At 39.6% G+C, this 8,808-nt stretch overlaps 1 pseudogene; it reads right to left on the reverse strand.

Moving 5' to 3' along the window:
• Positions 1-1,798: 1,798 nt before the first annotated feature.
• Positions 1,799-8,176, reverse strand: LOC120109433 (annotated as a pseudogene).
• Positions 8,177-8,808: the final 632 nt, after the last annotated feature.

Below are 8,808 nucleotides of genomic sequence, written 5' to 3' on the forward strand. Positions count from 1 at the left end.
CTGGTTATATGGTTGCAGCTTATGGTTCCTGTAGGGGAGGACTATGTATTATTGTGGAACCAGAAAATAACCTGTGTTACGCGGTGGGATTAAATTGAATGACTAGAAAAAAAGAAAAAGCAGGGAACTACATATAAGCAAAAATGATAATTTTGTTGATGTACAAAATGGAATTTAACTAGGACTCCTATATAGCTCAGACTTTTCAACATGAACAGGTCCAATCACAGCACCTGTTCAAGTATTCATTTGACTTAGCTATCCTTCAACTTAGCTATAGCCTTATGTTTTTTGGTGAGGGAGTGAGAAAGAAGGATGGCATCTGGAACATATAAATGTCCAAGAGGGACATGGTATTTGTCCACCCAAGTGACCCAACCGAGTGCCTTACAACTTGCGTTGTTTGGTGATGCGGCACTTTGAGTTGCAGAATCACAAGTTAATTGAAGCCCTTGAAAATATGAGATCAGTGATCAAATCTCAACCATGCAATTGAATAGATCATCTAAAATTAAAATCTAAAACTAAAAATAAAAAAAATAAAATTTGAAAAATCAAAACTAAATTTCTAAGTCAATGTTCCAAAGTTACAACCACATCACCGATAATGCAGCCTATTGTAGATCTAAGGCTGATTTTCGAGTATGAGGGTTGAATTGACTGAGAGAAAGAGAAGGGGGAGGGGTGAGAGAGAGAGGTGGAGGGTTGCCGCATCCCTTCACTCTCCAAGCCATGCTTAGCTGGACAGGCGGCCATGCTGTAGGATGTCCTTCATGTACAGGGGAATCGAGGGAGGTGAGGGGCATATGGTTGCATGATAGAGGTGTTGACCTCAGCCCTTCTTTCTAAGATGGAGAGCAGATGGTTTGGAAGAGGTGTACTTCGGCCATGCTGCCATTCCAACCTCTATGAGCTATGCTTGGCAAAGATAGGTAGCCATGCCGTCGCTGATCCTCCCTCTCGAACAAGAACAAGGGAGGTGCAGCGAGGGTGCCGGAGAGGGCATGCATCCTTCATATTACTAACCAAACGGATTGGCTGCTCTAAACAGCCACATATGGCACGTTAAAACTGCAGCGTGCTGAACGTTCATGTCGTGGGACATGCCGAGGGGAGTTGAACCCTCCATTAATATAGTTGCATAGATGAGCAGAGATGACTCTGCAGTATTAGTGTCTACAAAAATAAGATAAAGAAGTAAGCTGATTGCATCCCTCTCTACATCTGAAATTATAGTTTGTACTTTTTCACTACTGTATTTGATTAGAGAAGCTCCAAAGCTAAGATGCACAAGCAAGGCTGCTGCCTCTGGCTTTCGAAGTTTCCTAACCAAGATCATCATATATTCACTGACAATATAACTATCGCCAGAATATGGCTCTGGCCTGCATAATAAATGAGAATAAATCATCGACAGCTAGTGTTATCCAGACATCAGATTTGGTGGGATCGGACTTGGACTGTTAATTCGGCCTCAGATTTGGAAACAGCAAACATTAGATAAAGACTCGGATAATTTAGCACCCTGTCAAAGAAGCTAACCATCAGATACCACATGATGAAACAACACAGCGACCATGACCTATGCTTAGCCTCCGGTCATCTGAAAAATAAGTGCACCTCAATCCATCAAGATCACGCTGTGACCACAAAAAACAGCTTAAAGCTTTTGCATAACGCTATTCATCAGCCCACTCAGTGCTGCTAAGAGGCACGTCCTCTGTTTTACAAAACAGAGGCATTGATCAGGCAGCTAACTAGTTCTACAGCAATGAAACCAACATCAACTCACATGACAAATGAACAATTTTGCAAACGTTCAAACTTGCCGGTACAGAGATCCAGGTGCAAGGTTATGCACGCCGAGCTACAATCAAATAAAGGTATCCATGCCAGCAACCCGTAATAACTTGGAGAAACATAAGAAAAAAAAAAAGAAAGGAGGAACATTTGAAATTTAATAAGCAAATGGGAATATCATAAGAAACTCCCACATGATGATTGACCTGCTTGCACATTCCTGTCCACAAAATATTCCCCACCCAATGTAATTCAAATACCAGTTGTAATTCAGATACTAGGAACATTGCCGAGAGCTTCTATCAAGTTTATAGGGTAGAATACCATAAGCCAGAGACGTTTGATGGTGAGAGAACTATCACCAGAAAGTCTCCATAAAGACCAGAAAATTGTGTGATGAGTTGCAGCTTATCTACGTGCAATGTTCCCACCACGAGGTGCTTCATAACCACCTCCTGCTCGGGTTGGTGTCTGTACTGATCCATAGGGTGATGGTACCTGAGCTGACCCATAGGGTGATGGTGCCTGCGTTGATCCATAGGGTGCGGCGGTGCTGCCAGAAGAAACTGCTGCCTGAGGCACCACTGTTCCTCGAGGAGCATCATACCCAGATCCTCTCGGAGCCTCATAGCCAGCGCCTCTGGATGCCTCATAGTTGCTGCCTCTAGAAACACCATAGCCAGCCATCCTCGATGCATCATAACTTGCATTTCTTGGAGCATCATATGTAGGGCCCCTGGGTGCATCATATCCAGCCTGGGCAGAAGCAGGTCCAGCAGGACCTCCACCATATTGAGCTGCACCACTAGAGGGCCCACATCCCTGTATTTCAATAATAAGAGGGTGTCTTAGTGCATATACTAGAGACATATAAAAATAGTACCAATGAATAATTCTTGCTTTATATTTAGTCCATTGATAACAAATTAAGAGCTGAAATAACAAAGGTGATGCCGGGAAGCCCAAAGCAAAGACTGCAATTAGAAACAAAATATTACCACCAAAGTGAAATCCAGAGACGAGATTTCTTTTCTTATCCTCTATAAGTAAAAGAAAAATTAGCAATGCCCATTTATTCAATGTACACTGCCTACTGGAAAGATTCTCCAATTTTGAGGTAGCCTTTTATTAATTAAAATTGCCTAAAGCAGTGTCTCAACGGAATCTTCTCAATGGCACAAACCTACTAAATGCCCTATTGTTTAATGTCATCAGACTATCTGACTATTGGTTTCCTGAAGCAAGAAAGAGTACATGCGCATGAATGCACAAGCATATAGGTGATGTGTGACTTGTAAAGAGAGAGGACATCTCATAAGTCAGTACGGTTAGAATACTCATTACATTCTGAGGCAAGTGATCTTGACATGTGGGAAACGAGGATGAAAATTATCTCAGTCAAGTATTTAGACAGTAAGTGGATGAACTTTATTCAAACAACGTGAAGATGATGCTCACTTGTGGTACTCCATAGCCGTCATCATAAGCATTTTGTCCAACAGAATGATGCCCAGATGCATCGTTTTCCTTGTGTGCAGACCTGGTACCAAAATGGCACCCCTACAACACATTACAAGAGCCATGTGAAGCCCTTGATATCCACTAATCACTATAAGTAAACAAAATGATTGCATTCAGAAAGGCAGTCAGGCCGATATATGTATGTCACACATACCTAAAGCACTGGCACCACTTCTATCAAGGTTACTAGCATTTGTCAATTCAGCACGTAGTTTTTCCACCTCCCTAACCATGGAAACATAGTTCTTTTCCATTACCTGGAGAGACTCATAGTGGTCAATGCGCAGTTTTCTTTCATAATCATATGTAGCTCTGCAATGGAAAAACATAAATATTGAGCTTAAACATCTGCATATTAACCCCCGTCCCCAACCCCCCAAAATATCTCTCAACAATAAACTTTACAGCAGAGATTATGACCTGCAATGTTGATATTCCTGTCTAAGAGCATCCAGCTCAGACATTAGTGCTGGGATTTGCTGAGCATCAGCATGGCTCCTCTGCAGATCCTGGGTAAGTTGTTGCACTTTTGAGATGAGTTCCTGTCTCGCTGCAATCAAGCTTTGAGCTTCCGCACGAGCCTGTTTGCAACTCCACTTTAACAGGTTCAGAGGCTTTCAAGTCAGCTTCCATCTTTGCTATCTTGTCTTTGAGGACTCTCAATTGTTGCTCTTGCTCAGAATTGACAGCACCATTACGGGTCTGAAATCTCTGCAAATCCTGTTGAGCAGCAGCCAGTTGTTGCCTCAGAGAGGAATGTGTTGCTGCAAGCCTTTCATTCTCTGTTGCAAGCCTTCGCATCTCCATATGTTGATGAGCAAGCTTCTGCTCCATAATTTCTGGAGGAGGCAACATATCAAATGGAAAGGCACCAGGTGGAGGGCGGATGCCTGGACCAAATGGCTCAGGGTGTAGCATGCCAGGGCTAGGAAGAGGCCGACGTAAATGAGGAGGTGGTATACGGCCTTTGCTTCCCATCAGAATCAACAGAATCAGGTCTGCAATGATGGAATAACAGAAAATTGACACCCTAGGAAAGATGAATAACTTAACAAATATGCATAAATAAAAGAAGAATGTCAAAATGTGCCCCAAGATACAGGAAAAAGATGATTATAAGCTTGACATAATGCAGCAGAGAACTGTGTGCTTAGAATATCTTCTGATATCGGCTCACACGTACCATGGTCCAACATTCAGATGACAGGCAAAACACCAAGAATAAAGAACATAAAGTAGTTCAATTCCAAAGTGGCATTTATTGCACTATCAATTTCAAGCAGCTTATTTTAGACACAATAATAGCTGACCAATATCAAAGGGATAAGTGGATTAGCCTTGCTGCTTGATGGTCCTAGACATGTTCTCCTTGAACTCATTATTGCTTACATCCAACGAACAATTAATTTCCTTGCAAAATTCATCAATCTGTATCCAACGAGTTATCAATTGGGGAACAAGTGTCATGAACCATTTTCCACATATTTTAGCATAAGAATAGATAATAAGCAAGGTTCCAATAATTTTTTCCTAAGTACCACAAAGCCAGCCAAGTTAATCAAGCTTGCCTCTTCTCTTGGCAAGGATGCATTATCCAATTCCCTTATCAAGAGTCTTCTGAAGAATATTATAAGTTTTGAGAGGGCTAATCATTCCAGGCCACTGCCGCAAAAAACCAAAATATGCTGCCACTTACAAGGGATGACTCTAATTATTATTGCAGATGAACATATCTACATATGTAAAAGGAGTAAGAAATGTAGAATACATGGAAGTCAATGGAAATAGCAAAAAGAGAAACGACAGGCAACTCTTACTTCATTAGCCATGAAAATTTTACTCCAAGATATGAAAACGAAAGTCAAACAATGACAGCAATCACTTGGAAAGGGAAGCAGGAAATAAAAATCAATTAGGGTAATCGCAGTCCTGTCAAACCCCCCATACTGTTTTTTTCATCTTTAATTTTCATATGCACTTTGGTCTTGTGGATCAAAAACCAGTACAAGTCGGACATTCATCAAACTATGAGCATCTCTTTGGACAAACTATGATAACTGCAGAAACAGCAAAATAGTTAAATGACTTAATCAATAAAAAGATAAACATTGATCATCATAATCTTTGGAAACAGCCATACCACCTCGAACATAGCAAAGAATAAATTCCAATTTTGGAAGTAAAACATGCAATAAGGAACGGATGATGAGCTACAACATAATTTGGAACATGATTACCCACCATAATTCACAGAAAATAAGTCTTAAGAGCCTAAAAAAGACACAAATCCCTATAAGCAAACGAGGAAGGCACGTTGTAAACCTGAAATTAGACTTATCCTATAAGTATATATCTAGATACCATACTCCCAAGTTTAGCATTCAAAAAAATTCAGAAAATTTGGAAAAAAAGTTTGGAAAGCATCTAGATAGCAGAAGGTTCAAAAGAAATCGATAGAAATATGACATATACGCTTATTGAATTATTTCAATGGTTATTCACATAAAACAAGCATGGAAGAGGCAAGAACAGTAAATAAGGCAAAATTAACATCACCAGCATCCACGTAGCAATGTTATGCACGATTCATATATGTTTCTTGAATTATTTATGATTCGGGAATAAATTCAAATTTTTCCAATAATCTGGAATGTATTGTTGCAATACCACGGACAATTATTAACCCCCTCTACCTATTGTATCATCCATCTTTGGTTTTTTGAATTAAAAAAAAGAGAAAAAACTCACCAAGGACTCTATCATCCACATCGTCTTTTGCTTAACGCTTATTGAATTATTTCAATGGTTATTCACATAAAACAAGCATGGAAGAGGCAAGAACAGTAAATAAGGCAAAATTAACATCACCAGCATCCACGTAGCAATGTTTATGCACGATTTATATATGTTTCTTGAATTATTTATGATTCGGGAATAAATTCAATTTTTTTCAATAATCTGGAATGTATTGTTGCAATACCACGGACAATTATTAACCCCCTCTACCTATTGTATCATCCATCTTTGGTTTTTTGAATTAAAAAAAGAGAAAAAACTCACCAAGGACTCTATCATCCACATCGTCTTTGCTTACACATTTGCCACATGTGCAAGAAGCATAGTATGCTGGACCAACACAAAATGCTCTACCTATCAAATTAATTTAGCAATCCCCATCTTGCTTCCCATGAACAAAAAAAAAATTAAAGAAATGGGGCAGAAGTCTTGCATGAAAGAAAACTTGAAAACACATCACTCCAAAATACTGGATGCAACTTCCAGTTTCCACTTTATATTTAGTGCTCTGTAACAAGCCAGACACCAGAACTCACACTCTGTTGATTATCCCAATGCCCACCAGAAATGTGATCTATCTGGGATTAAAAAAAACCTTAGCCAGACTTAACAAATGGATTGTCTTCCCTCAGTTTATACTATTTGCATGCAAAAAGTCTCTTATGATTGACTGGATTTTTCTCACTCATCAACTAGGATTCTAGAAACAAATACGGATGTCAGAAAAAGGCTACTTGAGGAAGGACGAGAAGGTGCTGAGGTTCTCCCATCCAGCAAGCTAATTTTGTATCCAAGCACTCTAAGATAACCTAAAAAATGTTAGTGAGCTAAGAATTTAGTTTTTTCCCTCCTCTTAAATTGTACCCATGGTTCTTGGTTTGTACTCTAATTTGGTTCTTTGTTTTTCAAAACATTGACTGTACACCACCTCTGCTCTCTCTCGCATAATCCTCTCCTTCAACCTTCTCCTTTTTTGCTTCCTTTCTCTTCTTATTTAGCCAAGCAAGCTCTCACAGCATCTCCTCCTCTTCTAATCATCCTTCCTTGCGATGATACAGAAACAAGGACCAGGTGTACCACAACCAAGAAAATCTTTTCACATTTTTAGTGACTTCTTTCATCCTTTCCTTTAGACTTCTTTCTCATTCCCCTAATCTAAACATGCCCTGCTTACCATAGTTACAAATTACAATTCCTAGGGGGATCCGTATGATATTATTTGCCCATATGAAGCAATTAACATTGTCAGCCAATAAATTAGCGGCACGCATCCCTCCTTGGAGTCACCTCAGTTCGACAATGAGTGCACATAGGTAGTGCCTAAAATTCATTCGAAGTGTCAATGCTTGAAAAATTGGAAATCTTATGCTGTTTACTATAACCAATGAGTCTCATTCCATTCCATCTGCACTTGGGATTAAATCTTGAATCCTTACCCCACAATCAATCGAGTAAAACTTATGCTATTAGGGAATTTTTTCTAATAATTGGGCTTTCGTTAGATGTCTTATCGAATCAGCTCAGCACCAAAACTGGAGGAACATAGGTTTACTCCACCATCGTCCTTACAGACCCAAATCATTGCTTCTCCCCATTTTTTCTCAAACAAACTGAAAAAACCGGCCTCAATGAGGCGATAAATGAAGACCAGCAGCGACGTGGAACGATTACTTAATCTTCGAAACCGTAAAAAAAAAACAACCCACCATCTTCGAAAACTACTCTCTGCTTCTTATATTTCTTAGAAAGGAGGCCAAAAATCGAATAAAAATCAAAAGAAAAAACGAAAACTTTGATACCAGAGAAATCCCATAACAAATTTAAAACCATTGAAAGATCGAAGAAAAGAGAGAATGCATCAAAGTAGCCTTAACCCTAGGGGCTTGGTAGGTTAGGAGGCGTGAAGAACGAGCAGCGGGAGAACGAAACGGAGGCAAGCGAGGAAAGACTTACGGGTTGCTTGTTTGTCTCTCTCGAGAGGGTCTGAATTGGGGATTCCGCCGGCGTTGAGCGGTTGATGGGAGATAAAAAAAGGAAGCGAGGAAGAGGAAGGAGGAATAGGGTTTTGTGGGGGAATCTTTCGCGACTCTATTTCTCTGGCGGAGGATGCGGTCACCCGGTAGTTACGCACCGGGCAGTCATCACCCCCCAGAAATCCAATAAACTGTGCCGAATATCGGGCATATAGATTTCTATTGCGAGAGCAAGATCTGGCCCTTCAAAGGCCTAGAAGGTACGGTAGGATGGGAGTCTGCGTGGAAACGTCTATGCGTATATGCGTTGTCCTCTTGCTCGCCCATCAGTGGAGCAGCTTGTCATCCCTCGCATTATTATTTGTATTATACATTAACATTAATTTTAAAATATCAAATTATACAGATATGTTTAATTATTATAGAATCATACTGATTATTATAGAATCATTACATTTTAGAACCAATAATTGACTGATCTACCAAAGATTTTTACTATTAATTTTCATCCGCACGGATCTGAAAAGTCTATGGCAAAAGTTCATATTTTTTAGAATCTATTTATCCCAATTAGTATACAAATAAGTGGTACTTAGCTTGCTAGCATAGAGAGCATGATAGGAGATCTAAATTCAGAATCTACTTCATCGCCTTTGATATATTTTAAATCTACAAATTTCTAAAAATAATAAATTTTGATACTTAAATTATAGCAAAA

The sequence above is a fragment of the Phoenix dactylifera genome, unplaced genomic scaffold (genome assembly GCF_009389715.1).
Source record: "Phoenix dactylifera cultivar Barhee BC4 unplaced genomic scaffold, palm_55x_up_171113_PBpolish2nd_filt_p 002179F, whole genome shotgun sequence".
NCBI classification, from domain to species: Eukaryota; Viridiplantae; Streptophyta; class Magnoliopsida; order Arecales; family Arecaceae; genus Phoenix; species Phoenix dactylifera.